General features: G+C 39.6%; 1 pseudogene; it reads right to left on the bottom strand.

Moving 5' to 3' along the window:
• The window catches only part of LOC129053435 (gamma-taxilin-like), a 47,028-nt pseudogene that overhangs the window by 14,906 nt on the left and 10,034 nt on the right, over positions 1–22,088 (bottom strand).

The raw sequence follows: 22,088 nt of genomic DNA, 5'->3' as shown, positions 1-22,088 counted from the left end.
CTCTTGCCTAACCACTATTTAGACAGTAACATTCTAAGTTAAGATATGCAAAAGGGCAGGAAATAAGGCTTCCTGCTAGTGAAGGACAGCTATAAAAGGATATTCAGTTACTATTCACTGCCTAAGATGCTCATAACCCTTATAATATGTAACTTTTGCTATGAATAATTTAAACAAGTTATGATTTTTTTCGGATGATCTACTAAGCATATTTTGGGTGTTAGGTTTAGATCAAAGAAAAGGAAGTCAAAATAGCTCTTCCCTTGAAGAAAAGTTTTAAAAGAGTACTATAATAACTTTGGAAGGGACAAGCAAGTAGCTGAAATAGAAAGAGTCAAATGGTGCTTCAAAATACATAATAATGTTCTACTGGTAAAGATGGAGATAAGTAACTTTTGATTTGTTCTCTCTAATATGTAACACAGTTCTTTAAAACCTTGACTTTTGGTATACTTTACAGAGTACTATAGGTTGAGGGAAAACAGGCTAACTTCACGTAATACTTCTGTATGCACATAAAATTTTAGTACTAAATTCTTTTCTCATTCACACCAAAGCCAAATAAGAAAGAAACACTGGGCAGGGTATACTAGCTCACATCTGTAATCTTGACACTTGGAAAAGCCAAGGCCAGTACAGGTAGCCAACATATACTGCTACAAGACAGAATACCAAGACCAGCCTGGGCAATAGAATGACAGCCCATCTCTACAACAAAAGAAAAATAAAAAATTAGCCATGTGTGGTGGTGTACGCCTGTAGCCCCAGCTACTCTAGAGTCTGAAGTGACAGGATCACGAGCTCAGGAGTTTAAGCCTGCCATGACCCATGATTGTACCACTGCACTCCAGCCTGGGTGACAGCAAAAGACCTTGTCTCTCTAGAAAAAAGAATAAATAAATATTGTTATTGAATGTGTATGTGTAAGAAACAACTGTAATATAACTGACATTTTCATAAAGATTTTCATTTAAAACTTTTTAAATAATTTTAACCTCAAGCTACATTTTACACATATAATTGGGGCTATCAATTTTGAAGATACCTGTCTTATTTCCAATGAATTACAATTACTTTATATACTACCATATTTTTTTGTCTTCCAGGGTAGCAGAAAATGGATTATGAATAAAAATGCCAAGTTTCAGTCTCATATATAAGTCATATATATCAATGTAAATGTTAGTATAATAAGGATGAAACACTGAGGGCAACTATTAATGCATTTCAGTTTTCAGTCACGAAATTTGACATATCATATTCTTAATCCTAATTTTCAAGCTAACAGAGTAGAAGGGATAAAACAAATTCTAAAAATCAGTCTTATTTAACTCTTTCTACACTACAGATAACATTATATACTCTCTAAATTTCAGTGTATAATCTTTTAAGCAAAATTAGCATACATATTGTCTTCATACTAATTATTAAGTTATTTTCAAAGATACAAAAAGCAAGGTAAATCAAATACTAATTACATCATATTGGCCTCAAAGTTTCTTAAAGCATCTTGTTACACAGAGAAATCATTAAGTTTCTTATAACTGGGCTTCGTATTTTGCTATTTTTGTTCCCTACACATAACTGGAGAATGATAGGTGGACTAAACCAAGTGAAGAAACAAGTTTGCTAGGCAACATTTACCTCCAAACAGGCCAAGTTCATAATCACTCATGCTGCAGAAAATGTAAAACAAAAAGACCAGTATGTGACAACATCCAACCACAGACCAGAGATCATTAACTAAGACTTTTTCTTTGTTCCTGTTGCACTGTAAAGCTTGCTGACCAGAGGGAGGGGCTACCTCTTGCTCAGGAAGCTCCTTTCTTGACTCTCGTATGTAGTGCACTGGGCTCATCCAACTCCTGTTCTTTGTTATAAAGTTACTGCCTTCTTCATCTTCCAATAAATGCTTATTACTTGTGGCACCACAATTTGAGTCTTGATGTTGAAGAATATCATTTGATTCAGAGTTACAGAACATATCTGCTTTCTCTCTTAGCCCACAAAGTCCAGCTTCTTCCATTATGCTATTCACAAACTAGAGGGAAGGAGAGTAAGCAAAAAGGTTGAAGAGAGAGTTAAATCAAATGTTATAAAGCAAAGAAAACTAAGCAGTGCTAAAAGTACAATTTTCCATCCCCCTGTGCTTTTGTACATTTTGTATATCTGACAATAAACAAGCAGGTGATAAGGCTTAACAGCTTATTTTGCTTTTCATAGTGGTTTGCAAAGTAATACTATTTTTCTTTTTTTTTTTTGAGACGGAGTCTCGCTCTGTCAACCAGGCTGGAGTGCAGTGGGGCGATCTTGGCTCACTGCAAGCTCCACCTCCCAGGTTCATGCCATTCTCTTGCCTCAGCTTCTCGAGTAGTTGGGACTACAGGTGCCTGCCACCATATCTGGCTAATTTTTTGTATTTTTAGTAGAGATGGGGTTTCACCGTGTTAGCCAGGATCATCTCCATATACTGACGTTGTGATCTGCCTCCCTTGGCCTCCCGAAGTGCTGGGATTACAGGCATGAGCCACCGCGCCCAGCCAAGTAACACTACTTCTTAACAATCTAAAGTAAACGTGGTAATTTTTAATTTCACAAAGAGGTAACCTAATTGCAAAGTATAAAGATATTAAAATTAGGAGGTTCCAGGATTGCTGAATAGGAACAGCTCCAGTCCAAAGCTCCCAGCATGAGTGATGCAAAAGACTGGTGATTTCTGCATTTCCAACATGAGCAACATAAAAGACTGGTGATTTCTGTATTTCCAACTGAGGTACCAGGTTCATCTCACTGGGGCTTGTCAGACAGTGAGTGCAGCTCACGGAGCAGGATGGGGCATCACCTCACCCGGGAAGCACAAGGGGTTGGGGAATTCCCTTTCCTAGCAAAGGGAAGCTGTGACAGAAGGTACCTGGAAATTCCGGTCACTCCCACACTAATACTGTGATTTTCCAATGGCCTTAGCAAAGGGCACACCAGGAGATGATATCTCATGCCTGGTTTGGAGGGTCCCACGCCCACGGAGCCTGGCTCACTTCTAGCACAGCAGTCTGAGATCGAACTGCAAGGCAGCAGCGAGGCTAGGGAAGGGGTGTCCGCAATTGCTGAGGCTTGAGTAGCTAAAAAGGCCAGGAAGCTCAAATTGGATGGAGCTCAGGACAGCTCAAGGAGGCCTGCCTGCCTCTATAGACTCCACCTCTGGGGGCAGGGCATAGCTGAACAAAAGGCAGCAGAAACTTCTGCAGATTTCAATGTCTGTGTCAGACAGCTTTGAAGAGAGTAGTGCTTCTCCCAGCACAGAGTTTAAGATCTGAGAACAAAGAGACTGCCTCCTCAAGTGGGTCCCTGACCCCTGAGTAGCCTAACTGGGAGGCACGTCCCAATAGGGGCCGACTGACAACCTCAAAAAGCCAGGTGCCCCTCAGAGACAAAGCTTCTGGAGGAAGGATCAGGCAGCAACATCTGCTGTTCTGCAATATTTGCTGTTCTGCAGCCTCCGCTGGTGATACCCAGGCAAACAAGGTCTGGAGTGGACCTCCAGCAAACTCCACAGACTGCAGCTGAGGGTCCTGATTGTTAGAAGGAAAACTAACAAAAACAAAGGACATCCACACCAAAACTCCATCTGTACGTCACCATCATCAAAGACCAAAAGTAGGTAAAACCAAAAAGATGGCGAGTAACCAGAGCAGAAAATCTGAAAATTCTAAAAATCAGAGCGCCTCTTCTCCTCCGAAGGAACACAGCTCCTTGCCAGCAATGGAACAACGCTGGATGGAGAATGACTTTGACAAGTTGAGAGAAGAAAGCTTCAGACGATGGGTAATAACAAACTTCTCCGAGCTAAAGGAGGATGTTCGAACCCATCACAAAGAAGGTAAAAATCTTGAAAAAAGATTAGACGAATGGCTAACTAGAATAAACAGCATAGAGAAGTCCTTAAATGACCTGATGGGGCTAAAAACTATGCCACAAGAACTACGTGATGCATGCACAAGCCACAGTATCTGACTTGACCACGTAGAAGACAGGGTATATCAGTGATTGAAGATCAAATGAATGAAATGAAGGGAATAGAGAAGTTCAGAGAAAAAAGAGTAAAAAGAAATGAATGAAGCCTCCAAGAAATATGGGACTATGTGAAAAGATCAAATCTACATCTGATTGGTGTACCTGAAAGTGACGGGGAGAATGGAACCAAGCTGGAAAACACTCTTCAGGATATTATCGAGGAGAACTTCCCCAACCTAGTGAGGCAGGCCAACATTCAAATTCAGGAAACACAGATAATACCACAGAGATACTCCTCGAGAAGAGCAACTCCAAAACACATAATTGTCAGATTCACCAAAGTTGAAATGAAGGAAAAAATGTTAAGGGCAGCCAGAGAGAAAGGTCAGGTTACCCACAAAGGGAAGCCCATCAGATTAACAGCGGATCTCTCGGCAGAAATCCTACAATCCAGAAGAGAATGGGGGCCAATATTCAACATTCTTAAAGAAAAGAATTTTCAATCCAGAATTTCATATCCAGCCAAACCAGGCTTTGTAAGTGAAGGAGAAATAAAATCCTTTACAGACAAACAAATGCTGAGGGATTTTGTCACCACCAGGACTGCCTTACAAGAGCTCCTGAAAGAAGCACTAAACATGGAAAGGAACAACCAGTACCAGCCACTGTAAAAACATGCCAAGTTGTAAAGACCATCAATGTTAGGAAGAAACTGTATCAACTAACGAGCAAAATAACCAGCTAACATCATAATAAGAGAATCAAATTCACATATAGCAATATTAACCTTAAAGGTAAATGGACTAAACGCTCCAATTAAAAAACAGTCTGGCAAATTGGATAAAGAGTCAATATCCGCCAGTGTGCTGTATTCAGGAGACCCATCTCATGTGCAGAGATACACATAGGTTCAAAATAAAGGGATGGAGGAAGATCTACCAAGCAAATGGAAAACAAAAAAAACAGGGGTTGCAAACCTAGTCTCTAATAAAACAGACTTTAAACCAACAAGATCAAAAGAGACAAAGAAGGCCAATACATAATGGTAAAGGGATATTCAACAAGAAGAGCTAACTATCCTAAATATATAAGCACCCAATACACGAGCACCCAGATTCATAAAGCAAGTCCTTAGAGACCTACAAAGAGACTTAAGACTCCCACACAATAATAATGGGACATTTTAACATCTCACTGACAACATTAGACAGATCAATGAGACAGAAAGTTAACAAGGATACCCAGGAATTGAACTCAGCTCTGCACCAAGACAGACAACTACAGAACTGTCTGTAGACAACTACAGAACTGTCCACCCCAAATCAACAGAATATACATTCTTCTCAGCACCACATCACACTTATTCCAAAACTGACCACATAGTTGGAAGTAATGCACTCCTCAGCAAATGTAAAAGAACAGAAATCATAACAAACTATCTATCAGACCACAGTGCAATCAAACTAGAACTCAGGATTAAGAAACTCACTCAAAACTGATCAACTACATGGAAACTGAACAACCTGCTCCTGAATGACTACTGGGTACATAACGAAATGAAGGCAGAAATAAAGATGTTCTTTCCTATACACCAATAACAGAAAAACAGACAGCCAAATCATGAGTGAAATCCCATTCACAATTGCTTCAAAGAGAATAAAATACCTAGGAATCCAACTTACAAGGGATGTGAAGGACCTCTTCAAGGAGAACTACAAACCACTGCTCAATGAAATAAAAGAGGACACAAACAAATGGAAAAACATTCCATGCTCATGGATAGGAAGAATCAAAATCATGAAAATGGCCATACTGTCCAAGATAATTTATAGATTCAATGCCATCGCCATCAAGCTAACAATGACTTTCTTCACAGAATTGGAAAAAAACTACTTTAAAGTTCATATGAAACCAAAAAAGAGCCTGCATTGCCAAGACAATCCTAAGCCAAAAGAACAAAGCAGGAGGCATCATGCTACCTGACTTCAAACTATACTACAAGGCCACAGTAACCAAAATAGCATGGTACTAGTACCAAAACAGAGATATAGACTAATGAAGAGAATAAAGCCCTCGGAAATAATACCACACATCTACAACCATCTGATCTTTGACAAACCTGACAAAAACAAGCAATGGGGAAAGGATTCCCTATTTAATAAATGATGTTGGGAAAACTGGCTAGCCATATGTTGTAGAAAGTGGAAACTGGATCCTTTTCTTACACCTTATACAGAAATGAATTCAAGATTGATTGAAGACTTAAATGTTAGACTGAAAACCATAAAAACCCTAGAAGAAAACCTAGACAATACCATTCAGGACATACACATGGGCAAAGACTTCCTGATTAAAACACCAAAAGCAATGGCAACAAAAGCCAAAATTGACAAATGGGATCTAATTAAACTAAAGAGCTCCTGCACAGCAAGAGAAACTACCATGAGAGGGAACAGGCAACCTACAGAATGGGAGAAAATTTTCACAATCTACCCATCTAACAAAGGCTAATATCCAGAATCTACAAAGAACTTAAACAAATTTACAAGAAAAAAATCAAACAACCCCATCAAAAAGTGGGCAAATGATATGAAAAGACATTTCTCAAAAGAAGATATTTATGCAGCCAACAGACACATGAAAAAATGCTCATCATCACTGGGCGTCAGAGAAATGCAAATCAAAACCACGATGAGATACTATCTCATGCCAGTTAGAATGGCGATCATTAAAACTTCAGGAAACTACAGGTGCTGGAGAGGTTGTGGAGAAATAGGAATGTTTTTACACTGTTGGTGGGACTGTAAACTAGCTCAAGCATTGTGGAAGACAGTGTGGTGATTCTTCAAGGATCTAGAACTAGAAATACCATTTGATCCAGCCATCCCATTACTGGGCATATACCCAGAGGATTATAATTCATGATGCTATAAAGACACATGCACAAGTATGTTGATTGCGGCACTATTCACAATAGCAAAGACTTGGAACCAACCCAAATGCCCATCAATGATAGACTGGATTAAGAAAATGTGGCTCATATATACCATGAAATACTATGAAGCCATTAAAAAGGATGAGTTCATTCCATTTGTAGGGACATGGATGAAGCTAGAAACCATCATTCTGGAAAATGTCCCTGGCTGACAGCTTTGAGGAGAGCAGTGGTTCTCCCAGCACGCAACTGGAGATCTGAGAACGGGCTGATTGCCTCCTCAAGTGGGTCCCTGACCCCTGACCCCCGAGCAGCCTAACTGGGAGGCACCACCCAGCAGGGGCAGACTGACACCTCACACGGCCGGCCAGGTACGCCAACAGACCTGCAGCTCAGGGTTCTGTCTGTTAGAAGGAAAACTAACAGAAAGGACATCCACACCAAAAACCCATCTGTACATCACCATCATCAAAGACCAAAAGTAGATAAAACCACAAAGATGGGGAAAAAACAGAGCAGAAAAACTGGAAACTCTAAAATGCAGAGTACCTCTCCTCCTCCAAAGGAACACAGTTCCTCACCAGAAACGGAATAAAGCTGGATGGAGAATGACTTTGATGAGCTGAGAGAAGAAGGCTTCAGAAGATCAAATTACTCCGAGCTACGGGAGGATATTCAAACCAAAGGCAAAGAAGTTGAAAACTTTGAAAAAAATTTAGAAGAATGTATAACTAGAATAACCAATACAGAGAAGTGCTTAAAGGAGCTGATGGAGCTGAAAACCAAGGCTCGAGAACTACGTGAAGAATGCAGAAGCCTCAGGAGCCGATGTGATCAAATGGAAGAAAGGGTATCAACCCTGGAAGATGAAATGAATGAAATGAAGCGAGAAGGGAAGTTTAAAGAAAAAAGAATAAAAAGAAACGAGCAAAGCCTCCAAGAAATATGGGACTATGTGAAAAGACCAAATCTACGTCTGATTGGTGTACCTGAAAGTGACGGGGAGAATGGAAACAAGTTGTAAAACACTCTGCAGGATATTATCCAGGAGAACTTCCCCAACCTAGCAAGGCAGGCCAACATTCAGATTTGGGAAATACAGAGAACACCACAAAGATACTCCTCGAGAAGAGCAACTCCAAGTCACATAATTGTCAGATTCACCAAAGTTGAAATGAAGGAAAAAATGTTAAGGGCAGCCAAAGAGAAAGGTCGGGTTACCATCAAAGGGAAGCCCATCAGACTAACAGCGGATCTTTCAGCAGAAACCCTACAAGCCAGAAGAGAGTGGGGGCCAATATTCAACATTCTTAAAGAAAAGAATTTTCAACCCAGAATTTCATATCCAGCTAAACTAAGCTTCATAAGTGAAGGAGAAATAAAATACTTTACAGACAAACAAATGCTGACAGATTTTGTCACCACCAGGCCTGCCCTAAAAGAGCTCCTGAAGGAAGCGCTAAACATGGAAAGGCACAACAGGTACCAGCCACTGCAAAATCATACGGAAATGTAAAGACCATCGAGACTAGGAAGAGACTGCATCAACTAATGAGCAAAATAACCAGCTAACATCATAATGACAGGATCAGATTCACACATAACAATATTAACTTTAAATGTAAATGGACTAAATGCTCCAATTAAAAGACACAGTCTGGCAAATTGGATAAAGACTCAAGACCCATCAGTGTGCTGTATTCAGAAAACCCATCTCACGTGCAGAGACACACATAGGCTCAAAATAAAAGGATGGAGGAAGATCTACCAAGCAAATGGAAAACAAAAAAAGGCAGGGGTTGCAATCCCAGTCTCTGATAAAACAGACTTTAAACCAACAAAGATCAAAAGAGACAAAGAAGGCCATTACATAATGGTAAAGGGATTAATTCAACAACAAGAGCTAACTATCCTAAATATATATGCACCCAATACAGGAGCACCCAGATTCATAAAGCAAGTCCTGAGTGACCTACAAAGAGACTTAGACTCCCACACATTAATAATGGGAGACTTTAACACCCCACTGTCAACATTAGACAGATCAACGAAACAGAAAATCAACAAGGATACCCAGGAATTGAACTCAGCTCTGCACCAAGCAGACCTAATAGATATCTACAGAACTCTCCACCCTAAATCAACAGAATACACATTTTTTTCAGCACCACACCACACCTATTCCAAAATTGACCATATACTTGGAAGTAAAGCTCTCCTCAATAAATGTAAAAGCACAGAAATTATAACAAACTATCTCTCAGATAACAGTGCAATCAAGCTAGAATTCAGCATGAAGAATCTCACTCAAAACCGCTCAACTACGTGGAAACTGAACAACCTGCTCCTGAATGACTACTGGGTACACAACGAAATGAAGGCAGAAATAAAGATGTTCTTTGAAACCAACGAGAACCAAGACACAACATACCAGAATCTCTGGGATGCATTCAAAGCAGTGTGTAGAGGGAAATTTATAGCACTAAATGCCCACAAGAGAAAGCAGGAAAGATCCAAAACTGACACCTTAACATCACAATTAAAAGAACTAGAAAAGCAAGAGCAAACACATTCAAAAGCTAGCAGAAGGCAAGAAATAACTAAAATCAGAGCAGAACTGAAGGAAATAGAGACACAAAAAACCCTTCAAAAAATAAATGAATCCAGGAGCTGGTTTTTTGAAAGGATCAACAAAATTGATAGACCACTAGCAAGATTAATAAAGAAAAAAAGAGAGAAGAATCAAATAGATGCAATAAAAAATGATAAAGGGGATATCACCACCGATCCCACAGAAATACAAACTACCATCAGAGAATATTACAAACACCTCTATGCAAATAAACTAGAAAATCTAGAAGAAATGGATAAATTCCTCAACACATACACCCTCCCAAGACTAAACCAGGAAGAAGTTGAATCTCTGAATAGACTAATAACAGGAGCTGAAATTGTGGCAATAATCAATAGCTTACCAACCAAAAAAAGTCCAGGACCAGATGGGTTCACAGCCGAATTCTACCAGCGGTACAAGGAGGAGCTGGTACCATTCCTTCTGAAACTATTCCAATCAAGAGAAAAAGAGGGAATCCTCCCTAACTCATTTTATGAGGCCAGCATCATCCTGATACCAAAGCCTGGCAGAGACACAACCAAAAAAGAGAATTTTAGACCAATATCCTTGATGAACATTGATGCAAAAATCCTCAATAAAATACTGGCAAACAGAATCCAGCAGCATATCAAAAAGCTTATCCACCATGATCAAGTGGGCTTCATCCCTGGGATGCAAGGCTAGTTCAACATACGCAAATCAATAAATGTAATCCAGCATATAAACAGAACCAAAGTCAAAAACCACATGATTATCTCAATAGATGTAGAAAAGGCCTTTGACAAAATTCAATAACCCTTCATGCTAAAAACTCTCAATAAATTAGGAATTGATGGGTCGTATCTCAAAATAATAAGAGCTATTTATGACAAACCCACAGCCAATATCATACTGAATGGGCAAAAACTGGAAGCATTCCCTTTGAAAACTGGCACAAGACAGGGATGCCCTCTCTCACCACTTCTATTCAACATAGTGTTGGAAGTTCTGGCCAGGGCAATTAGGCAGGAGAAGGAAATCAAGGGTATTCAATTAGGAAAAGAGGAAGTCAAATTGTCCCTGTTTGCAGATGACATGATTGTATATCTAGAAAACCCCATTGTCTCAGCCCAAAATCTCCTTAAGCTGATAAGCAACTTCAGCAAAGTCTCAGGATACAAAATCAATGTACAAAAATCACAAGCATTCTTATACATCAATAACAGACAAACAGAGAGCCAAATCATGAGTGAACTCCCATTCACAATTGCTTCAAAGAGAATAAAATACGTAGGAATCCAACTTACAAGGGATGTGAAGGACCTCTTCAAGGAGAACTACAAACCACTGCTCAAGGAAATAAAAGAGGATACAAACAAAAGGAAGAACATTCCATGCTCATGGGTAGGAAGAATCAATATCATGAAAATGGCCATCCTTCCCAAGGTAATTTACAGATTCAATGCCATCCCCATCAAGTTACCAATGACTTTCTTCACAGAATTGGAAAAAGCTACTTTAAAGTTCATATGGAACCAAAAAAGAGCCCACATCGCCAAGTCAATCCTAAGCCAAAAGAACAAAGCTGGAGGCATCACGCTACCTGACTTCAAACTATACTACAAGGCTACAGTAACCAAAACAGCATGGTACTGGTACCAAAACAGAGATATAGATCAATGGAACAGAACAGAGCCGTCAGAAATAATGCCACATATCTACAACTATCTGATCTTTGACAAACCTGAGAAAAACAAGCAATGGGGAAAGGATTCCCTATTTAATAAATGGTGCTGGGAAAACTGGCTAGCCATATGTAGAAAGCTGAAACTGGATCCCTTCCTGACACCTTATACAAAAATGAATTCAAGATGAATTAAAGACTTAAATGTTATACTTAAAACCATAAAAACCCTAGAAGAAAACCTAGGCAATACCATTCAGGACATAGGCATGGGCAAGGACTTCATGTCTAAAACACCAAAAGCAATGGCAACAAAAGACAAAATTGACAAATGGGATCTAATTAAACTAAAGAGCTTCTGCACAGCAAAGGAAACTACCATCAGAGTGAACAGGCAACCTACAAAATGGGAGAAAATTTTCGCAACCTACTCATCTGACAAAGGGTTAATATCCAGAATCTACAATGAACTCCAACAAATTTACAAGAAAAAAACAAACAACCCCATCAAAAAGTGGGCAAAGGACATGAACAGACACTTCTCAAAAGAAGACATTTATGCAGCCAAAAAACACATGAAAAAATGCTCACCATCACTGGCCATCAGAGAAATGCAAATCAAAACCACAATGAGATACCATCTCACACCAGTTAGAATGGCAACCATTAAAAAGTCAGGAAACAACAGGTGCTGGAGAGGATGTGGAGAAATAGGAACACTTTGACACTGTTGGTGGGACTGTAAACTAGTTCAACCCTTGTGGAAGTCAGTGTGGCGATTCCTCAGGGATCTAGAACTAGAACTTCCATTTTACCCAGCCATCCCATTACTGGGTATATACCCAAATGACTATAAATCATGCTGCTATAAAGACACATGCACACATATGTTTATTGCAGCATTATTCACAATAGCAAAGACTTGGAACCAACCCAAATGTCCAACAATGATAGACTGGATTAAGAAAATGTGGCACATATACAACATGGAATACTATGCAGCCATAAAAAATGATGAGTTCACGTCCTTTGTAGGGACATGGATGAAATTGGAAATCATCATTCTCAGTAAACTATCGCAAGAACGAAAAACCAAACACCGCATATTCTCACTCATAGGTGAGAATTGAACAATGAGAACACATGGACACAGGAAGGGGAACATCACGCTTCGGGGACTGTTGTGGGGTGGGGGGAGGAGGGAGGGATAGCATTGGGAGATATACCTAATGCTAGATGATGAGTTGGTGGGTGCAGCGCACCAGTATGGCACATGTATACATATGTAACTTACCTGCACGTTGCGCACATGTACCATAGAGCCTAAAGTATAATAATAATAATAATAATAATAATAATAATAATGATTAAAAAAAAAAGAAACCATCATTCTGAGCAAACTATCACAAGGACAGAAATTCAAATATCGCATGCTCTCATTCATAGGTGGGAATTGAACAATGAGAAAACTTGGACATAGGGTGGGGAACATCACACACCAGGGCCTGTTGTAGGGTGGGGAGAGGGGGGAGGGATAGCATTAGGAGATATACCTAATGCAAATGATGAGTTAACAGGTGAAGCATACCAACAGGGGACATTTCTACATATGTAACAAACCTGCACGTTGTGCACATGTACCCTAGAACTTAAACTATAATAATAAAAAAAAAGAGTGGTGGTTGGCAAACAAACCCCATAAAAGGCAAAAAAAAATTTAAAGAAAAAAAAAAGCAGATGCTAAAATTAAATCATTACAAGGTATCACCATATAATTGTGGCATACGAAAATCGAAGGCTCACTCTCCACAAAACAGCTGGAGCTGGCAAATCTGTCATAACAAACTTTTTCAGATTTCTACAATCTTTTAAAAACTTTACAAAACAGGGGAAAGCTTACTGAATAAAAAAGTTGGTTTTCCATAAAAGTACTGTAAGATTTTTCATTGCCTACATACCATCCCTATACCCTAGGGTAAGAATAGCCAGCAGATCTCCTGGTGCAAACTGCTAGTGCCAGAGGGAGCAATGAGGACCTTATTCTCTAAAAACTGTGAACCTAAGTTTAAACCTTTCTGAGGGTTCCCTGAGAAGCCTTTGCATAAGTTTGCCTTTGTTTTGCCATATGGAGAGCTGGGGCTGCTTTCAGGAAGCATTAAAGGCAGGAGTACTGAATGCAGCAATACTGTCTCTAACATGACTTCCGCTACTTTAATGAGAAGAATGACTAGGCATGGGTTCAAGTTTCCCTGTCCCTGAATGAAACCAAAGGCCATATATAGCTCTCCTGGAAAACTGAGGAGCTGTGGTGAATGAACAACTAATCCGTGCAGACTTTCGGAGTCTCTGCTTGTGTCCCAGTGTCCCAAAGGAAAATTGGGACACTGAGTATAGCTATACATAGAAAGGGACCATGCCCTCTCAGTTTCCTCCTGAGTAACTATCAGGACAAAAAAGACGAATGGTTATATTAATATAAAACTTCTGAAAATTCAGCTTTCTGCTCTGACTGCTCTTTAGGCTTAATGCTTCTTGTCTTCCCAGACAAATCCAGGTACAGAATGGGGATAGGGGATCCAGCCACCTGGTTTCCCCTGTGACTGACCTAGTTCTAGATCACAAGGATACTGACCACAAAGTCTCCCTATGATGGCCCATACAAGCAAGAGAGGAGAACATAATGGAGCTCTGAAAGGTTTACAGATACTCTTATCCCTTTAGCATCTCACATTTCTGGACAAACTATGTACTGGGAGTAGGGGATGACTGAACGGAAGTCAAAGTTATAGGTACTAGAAATACAGAGAGTGGCAGTAGAAAACCCTAGGCACAAGGGAAGTAAAATATTAAGACTCTAAAGTATAAGAACAGGACATTATTGGTACTTTTAAATCTGCTACTGAAGACTTACACTAACATGCGCGTGCACACATGCGTACACCCTTGTGTGTCTCTCCCAAAGACGATAAGCCTGTTAAATTTGCTTTCCTAGCTAGTCAACTCAGATGATTTGATTGCCATTCACACGGAAATAGCAATGGATGTCCTGGCACCTGAACCTTCCCAATTAATTATCACTGGATGTCTTCCCCCACTCTTCTAGTCACTATTTAGTCATTCCAGGAACATCCAGCTTGTGTTACACACAGAAAGGGAAAATTGACTGATTGGTCTCAGTTAGCTACTGCAAAAAAGACTCAGTTTAATTATTCACTTACCAGCCAGCCAAGGAGCCATGCTGAAGCACAGTAACCCTGTGGTCACTTGAACACGGATACAGGTCCAGCTTGGGGGACCCCAATAATCATAAACACTTTATATGCAGACACACCACATGTGCCTCCTGGGTGGAAGCCAGGCATTAAGTTAACATGAGAAAACACTGTGACTACTATCTCAGATGTAGTTATAACAGATCTTCAGGTGTTTAAGGATACAGAGTACATTATGTAACCCTAAAAACAACTGTGAAGTGCTCTCCACAATGAGGTTATCTTTGCTTATTTGTTGAAGCCCCAAGAAGGACAACTGACTCATTTATACGCATACTGAAGTAGTTATCCTTACAATGTGAGTAACTCAGTTACAAAAGTATATGTCTGAGATTTAACTAGTAACTTATGAGATAAACTGAACATATCTTGTCTCAGCCTATGATGGTCATATTAAACACCATAGCCAATGAAATTGTATAATCAAAGGAAAATTGAACAGAAGCCAGTATGCTGTTTCTGCTATCTTATGAGCAGAGATACAGAACACCTTTGTTCCATCGTATTTTTTCAAGGATACCCATATACCAATCAGCCTTAGAAAAAAATGAAAATACTATTACATCCACAAGCAAAGAGCAGGTTTGCTTACTACCTATGTAAGATTACAATAAGTTTAGAGGCTTATCTCATTACGTTACATTCCTTCTGGAGACTCTATGGGAGCATCTGTGCCCTAGCCACTTCCACAGGCTTACAATATTGGAAAATGAGATTTGTTAACATTAGTTAGAGGCTGCCTGTATTTCTTAGATCTCTGCTTCCTCTATCTTTAAAACTAGTAATAACAAGTCCAGTTCTATGCATAATGCCATGTCTCTGGTTCTGATTCTTCTGCTTTCTTTTTTCATTTATAAAGATTCTTGTGATTTCACTGGGCACAGCCAGATAACCCTACATAATTTTCCTCTCTCAAAATCCTAACTTTAAACGACATCTACAATAGCACCTTTTCCCAATATGATAATTCACGGATTTCAGGACTGAAAACATGCTCATCTTTGGGCAGCCACTGTTCTGTCTACCACACTGCCCAGTGTAAGAAGTTTCAGGTTCTGTAAGCTCACGATTTCTCTTCTATTTTGTATTGTCTGGTTCTCAACACATCATCCTATAGGAATCAGGTTCAGGACAGAGGTGCAAATGTGCACAAAGTGGTAGATGCCATTGTAAAAACTATTGTTTCAGCTGGGTGTGGTGGCTCACTCCTGTAATCCCTGCACTTTAGGAGGCCCAGGTGGGTGGATCACGAGGTCAGGAGATCAAGACCATCCTGGCTAACACAGTAAAACCCCGTCTCTACTAAAAATTAAAAAAAAAAATTAGCCAGGCCTGGTGGCAGGTGTCTCTACTCCCTGCTACTCGGGAGCCTGAGGCAGGAGAATGGTGTGAACCCAGGAGGCAGAGCTTGCTGTGAGCCAAGATTGCACCACTGCCCTCCAGCCTGGAGTGGTTAATATTTTACTTCCCTTGTGCCTAGGGTTTTCTACTGCCACAGTGTGTATTTCCAGTAACTATTAACTTTGACTTCCATTCAGTCATCCCCTACTCCCAGGACATCGTTTGTCCAGAAATGTGGACAAACGATGAATGAGAGTATCTGTAAAGGAATGAGAGTATCTGTAAATCTTTCAGAGCTCGATTATGTTCTCCTCTCTTGCTTGTGTGGGCCATCATAGGGAGACTTTGTGGTCAGAATCCGTGTGATCTAGAACTAGGTAAGTCACAGGGGAAACCAGGTAGCTGGATCCCCCATCCCCATTCTGCACCTGGATTTGTCGGCGACAAGAAAAAAAAAAAGAGAGAAACTATTGTTTCAATAACTCTGTCAACATCCATAAACTATGGCAACCTTATTAATTTGCAAATACAGTTTTTGATCCTTCATAGTTCTTTTTTTATTATGATAGTTTAAGTTCTGGGGTACATGTGCAGAATGTGCAGGTTTATACATGTGTATACATAGGTATACACACGCCATGGTAGTTTGCTGCACCCATCAACCCATCATCTACATTAGGTATTTCTCCTAAAACTATCCCTTCTCTAAGCCCCCACCCCTGACAAGCCCTGGTGTGTCATGTTCCCCTACTTGTGTCCATGTGTTCTCATTCTTCAACTTTCACCTACGAGTAAGAACATGTGGTGTTTGATTTTCTGTTCTTGCATTAGTTTGCTGAGAATGAAGCTTTCTAGCTTCATCCATGTACCTGCAAAAGACATGAATTCATCCTTTTTTATGGCTGCACAGTATTCCATGGTGCTTATGTGTCACATTTTCTTTATCGAGTCTGTCACTGATCATCATTTGGGTTGGTGCTAAGTCTTTGCTATTGTGAATAGTGTCTCAATAAACATACATGTTTTTATAATAATAATAGTATATAATATATGATAGTATAGTAGTTCTTATTACTATGGTTATCTTGATTAGGGCCAGACATTTTACAGAAAATGAACCAAGTAAGTATGGGAGGATAAATAATACAGTTATTCATTGTAATGATAAAAATCAAGCTTTCTAGTGAAAATTAGAATTTTAGAAAGTTTCAATCTGCATTAGCCTGTCAGCTTCCCACTCTTTTTTTTCTTCTTCTTCTTCTTCTTCTTCTTCTTCTTATTATTATTATTATTATTATTATACTTTAGGCACTATGGTACATGTGCGCAATGTGCAGGTAAGTTACATATGTATACATGTGCCATGCTGGTGCGCTGCACCCACCAACTCGTCATCTAGCATTAGGTGTATCTCCCAATGCTATCCCTCCCCCCTCTCCCCACCCCACAACAGTCCCCGAAGTGTGATGTTCCCCTTCCTGTGACCATGTGTTCTCATTGTTCAATTCCCACCTATGAGTGAGAATATGCGGTGTTTGGTTTTTTGTTCTTATGATAGTTTACTGAGAATGATGATTTCCAATTTCATCCATGTCCCTACAAAGGAAATGAACTCATCATTTTTTATGGCTGCATAGTATTCCATGGTGTATACGTGCCACATTTTCTTGATCCAGTCTATCATTGTTGGACATTTGGGTTGGTTCCAAGTCTTTGCTATTGTGAATAATGCCGCAATAAACATATGTGTGCATGTGTCTTTATAGCAGCATGATTTATAGTCATTTGGGTATATACCCAGTAGTGGGATGGCTGGGTCAAATGGAATTTCTACTTATAGATCCCTGAGGAATTGCCACACTGACTTCCACAAGGGTTGAACTAGTTTACAGTCCCACCAACTGTGTAAAAGTGTTCCTATTTCTCCACATCCTCTCCAGCACCTGTTGTTTCCTGACTTTTTAATGAATGCCATTCTGACTGGTGTGAGATGGTATCTCATTGTGGTTTTGATTTGCATTTGTCTGATGGCCAGTGATGGTGAGCATTTTTCATGTGTTTTTTGGCTGCATAAATCTCTTCTTTTGAGAAGTGTCTGCTCATGTCCTTCACCCACTTTTTGATGGGGTTGTTTGTTTTTTTCTTGTAAATTTGTTGGAGTTCATTGTAGATTCTGGATATTAGCCCTTTGTCAGATGAGTAGGTTGCGAAAATTTTCTCCCATTTTGTAGGTTGCCTGTTCACTCTGATGGTAGTTTCCTTTGCTGTGCAGAAGCTCTTTAGTTTAATTAGATCCCATTTGTCAATTTTGGCTTTTGTTGCCATTGCTTTTGGTGTTTTAGACATGAAGTCCTTGCCCATGCCTATGTCCTGAATGGTATTGCCTAGGTTTTCTTCTAGGGTTTTTATGGTTTTAGGTCTAATATTTAAGTCTTTAATCCATCTTGAATTCATTTTTGTATAAGGTGTAAGGAAGGGATCAAGTTTCAGCTTTCTACATATGGCTAGCCAGTTTTCCCAGCACCATTTATTAAATAGGGAATCCGTTCCCCATTTCTTGTTTTTGTCAGGTTTGTCAAAGATCAGATAGTTGTAGATATGTGGCATTATTTCTGACGGCTCTGTTCTGTTCCATTGACCTATATCTCTGTTTTGGTACCAGTACCATGCTGTTTTGGTTACTGTAGCCTTGTAGTATAGTTTGAAGTCAGGTAGTGTGATGCCTCCAGCTTTGTTCTTTTGGCTTAGGATTGACTTGGCGATGTGGGCTCTTTTTTGGTTCCATATGAACTTTAAAGTAGTTTTTTTCAATTCTGTGAAGAAAGTCATTGGTAACTTGATGGGGATGGCATTGAATCTGTAAATTACCTTGGGAAGGATGGCCATTTTCATGATATTGATTCTTCCTACCCATGAGCATGGAATGTTCTTCCTTTTGTTTGTATCCTCTTTTATTTCCTTGAGCAGTGGTTTGTAGTTCTCCTTGAAGAGGTCCTTCACATCCCTTGTAAGTTGGATTCCTACGTATTTTATTCTCTTTGAAGCAATTGTGAATGGGAGTTCACTCATGATTTGGTTCTCTGTCTGTTATTGATGTATAAGACTGCTTGTGATTTTTGTACATTGATTTTGTATCCTGAGACTTTGCTGAAGTTGCTTATCAGCTTAAGGAGATTTTGGGCTGAGACAATGGGGTTTTCTAGATATACTGTCATGTCATCTGCAAACAGGGACAATTTGACTTCCTCTTTTCCTAATTGAATACCCTTGATTTCCTTCTCTTGCCTAATTGCCCTGGCCAGAACTTCCAACACTATGTTGAATAGAAGTGGTGAGAGAGGGCATGCCTGTCTTGTGCCAGTTTTCAAAGGGAATGCTTTCGGTTTCTGCCCATTCAGTATGATATTGGCTGTGGGTTTATCATAAATAGCTCTTATTATTTTCAGATATGACCCATCAATTCCTAATTTATTGAGAGTTTTTAGCATGAAGGGTTGTTGAATTTTGTCAAAGGCCTTTTCTGCATCTATTGAGATAATCATGTGGTTTTTGACTTTGGTTCTGTTTATATGCTGGATTACATTTATTGATTTGCGTATATTGAACCAGCCTTGCATCCCAGGGATGAAGCCCACTTGATCATGGTGGATAAGCTTTTTGATATGCTGCTGGATTCTGTTTGCCAGCATTTTATTGAGGATTTTTGCATCGATGCTCATCAAGGATATTGGTCTAAAATTCTCTTGTTTTGTTGTGTCTCTGCCAGGCTTTGGTATCAGGATGATGCTGGCCTCATAAAATGAGTTAGGGAGGATTCCCTCTTTTTCTCTTGATTGGAATAGTTTCAGAAGGAATGGTACCAGCTCCTCCTTGTACCTCTGGTAGAATTCGGCTGTGAACCCATCTGGTCCTGGACTTTTTTTGGTTGGTAAGCTATTGATTATTGCCACAATTTCAGCTCCTGTTATTGGTCTATTCAGAGATTCAACTTCTTCCTGGTTTAGTCTTGGGAGGGTGTACGTGTTGAGGAATTTATCAATTTCTTCTAGATTTTCTAGTTTATTTGTGTAGAGGTGTTTGTAATATTCTCTGATGGTAGTTTGTACTTCTGTGGGATCGGTGGTGATATCCCCTTTATCATTTTTTATTGCATCTATTTGATTCTTCTCTTTTTCTTTATTAATCTTGCTAGTGGTCTATCAATTTTGTTGATCCTTTCAAAAAACCAGCTCCTGGATTCATTAATTTTTTGAAGAGTTTTTTGTGTCTCTATTTCCTACATTTCTGCTCTGATTTTAGTTATTTCTTGCCTTCTGCTAGCTTTTGAATGTGTTTGCTCTTGCTTTTCTAGTTCTTTTAATTGTGATGTTAAGTTGTCAATTTTGGATCTTTCCTGCTTTCTCTTGTGGGCATTTAGTGCTATAAATTTCCCTCTACACACTGCTTTGAATGCATCCCAGAGATTCTGGTATGTTGTGTCTTGGTTCTCGTTGGTTTCAAAGAACATCTTTATTTCTGCCTTCATTTCGTTATGTACCCAGTAGTCATTCAGGAGCAGGTTGTTCAGTTTCCACGTAGTTGAGCGGTTTTGAGTGAGATTCTTCATCCTGAGTTCTAGCTTGATTGCACTGTGATCTGAGAGAGAGTTTGTTATAATTTCTGTGCTTTTACATTTATTGAGGAGAGCTTTACTTCCAAGTATATGGTCAATTTTGGAATAGGTGTGGTGTGGTGCTGAAAAAAATGTATATTCTGTTGATTTGGGGTGGAGAGTTCTGTAGATGTCTATTAGGTCTGCTTGGTGCAGAGCTGAGTTCAATTCCTGGGTATCTTTGTTGATTTTCTGTTTCGTTGATCTGTCTAATGTTGACAGTGGGGTGTTAAAGTCTCCCATTATTAATGTGTGGGAGTCTAAGTCTCTTTGTAGGTCACTCAGGACTTGCTTTATGAATCTGAGTGCTCCTGTATTGGGTGCATATATATTTAGGATAGTTAGCTCTTCTTGTTGAATTAATCCCTTTACCATTATTTAATGGCCTTCTTTGTCTCTTTTGATCTTTGTTGGTTTAAAGTCTGTTTTATCAGAGACTGGGATTGCAACCCCTGCCTTTTTTTGTTTTCCATTTGCTTGGTAGATCTTCCTCCATCCTTTTATTTTGAGCCTATGTGTTTCTCTGCACGTGAGATGGGTTTCCTGAATACAGCACACTGATGGGTCTTGAGTCTTTATCCAATTTGCCAGACTGTGTCTTTTAATTGGAGCATTTAGTCCATTTACATTTAAAGTTAATATTGTTATGTGTGAATCTGATCCTGTCATTATGATGTTAGCTGGTTATTTTGCTTGTTAGTTGATGCAGTCTCTTCCTATTCTTGTTGGTCTTTACATTTCGGTATGATTTTGCAGTGGCTGGTACCGGTTGTGCCTTTCCATGTTTAGCACTTCCTTCAGGAGCTCTTTTAGGGCAGGCCTGGTGGTGACAAAATCTCTCAGCATTTGCTTGTCTGTAAAGTATTTTATTTCTCCTTCACTTATGAAGCTTAGTTTGGCTGGATATGAAATTCTGGTTGAAAATTCTTTTCTTTAAGAATGTTGAATATTGGCCCCCACTCTCTTCTGGCTTGTAGGGTTTCTGCCGAAAGATCCGCTGTTAGTCTGATGGGCTTCCCTTTGATGGCAACCCGACCTTTCTCTCTGGCTGCCCTTAACATTTTTTCCTTCAACTTTGGTGAATCTGACAATTATGTGTCTTGGAGTTGCTCTTCTCGAGGAGTATCTTTGTGGCGTTCTCTGTATTTCCTGAATCTGAATGTTGGCCTGCCTTGCTAGATTGGGGAAGTTCTCCTGGATAATATCCTGCAGAGTGTTTTCCAACTTGTTTCCATTCTCCCTGTCACTTTCACGTACACCAATCAGACGTAGATTTGGTCTTTTCACCTAGTCCTACATTTCTTGGAGGCTTTGCTCGTTTCTTTTTATTCTTTTTTCTCTAAACTTCCCTTCTCACTTCATTTCATTCATTTCATATTCCAGGGTTGATACCCTTTCTTCCATTTGATCGCATCAGCTCCTGAGGCTTCTGCATTCTTCACGTAGTTCTCGAGCCTTGGTTTTCAGCTCCATCAGCTCCTTTAAGCATTTCTCTGTATTGGTTATTCTAGTTATACAGTCTTCTAAATTTTTTTCAAAGTTTTCAACTTCTTTGCCTTTGGTTTGAATGTCCTCCTGTAGCTCGGAGTAATTTGATCGTC

The sequence above is a fragment of the Pongo abelii genome, chromosome Y, assembly GCF_028885655.2.
Source record: "Pongo abelii isolate AG06213 chromosome Y, NHGRI_mPonAbe1-v2.0_pri, whole genome shotgun sequence".
Taxonomy (NCBI): Eukaryota; Metazoa; Chordata; class Mammalia; order Primates; family Hominidae; genus Pongo; species Pongo abelii.
This window is presented reverse-complemented; position numbering and strand designations above follow the sequence as displayed.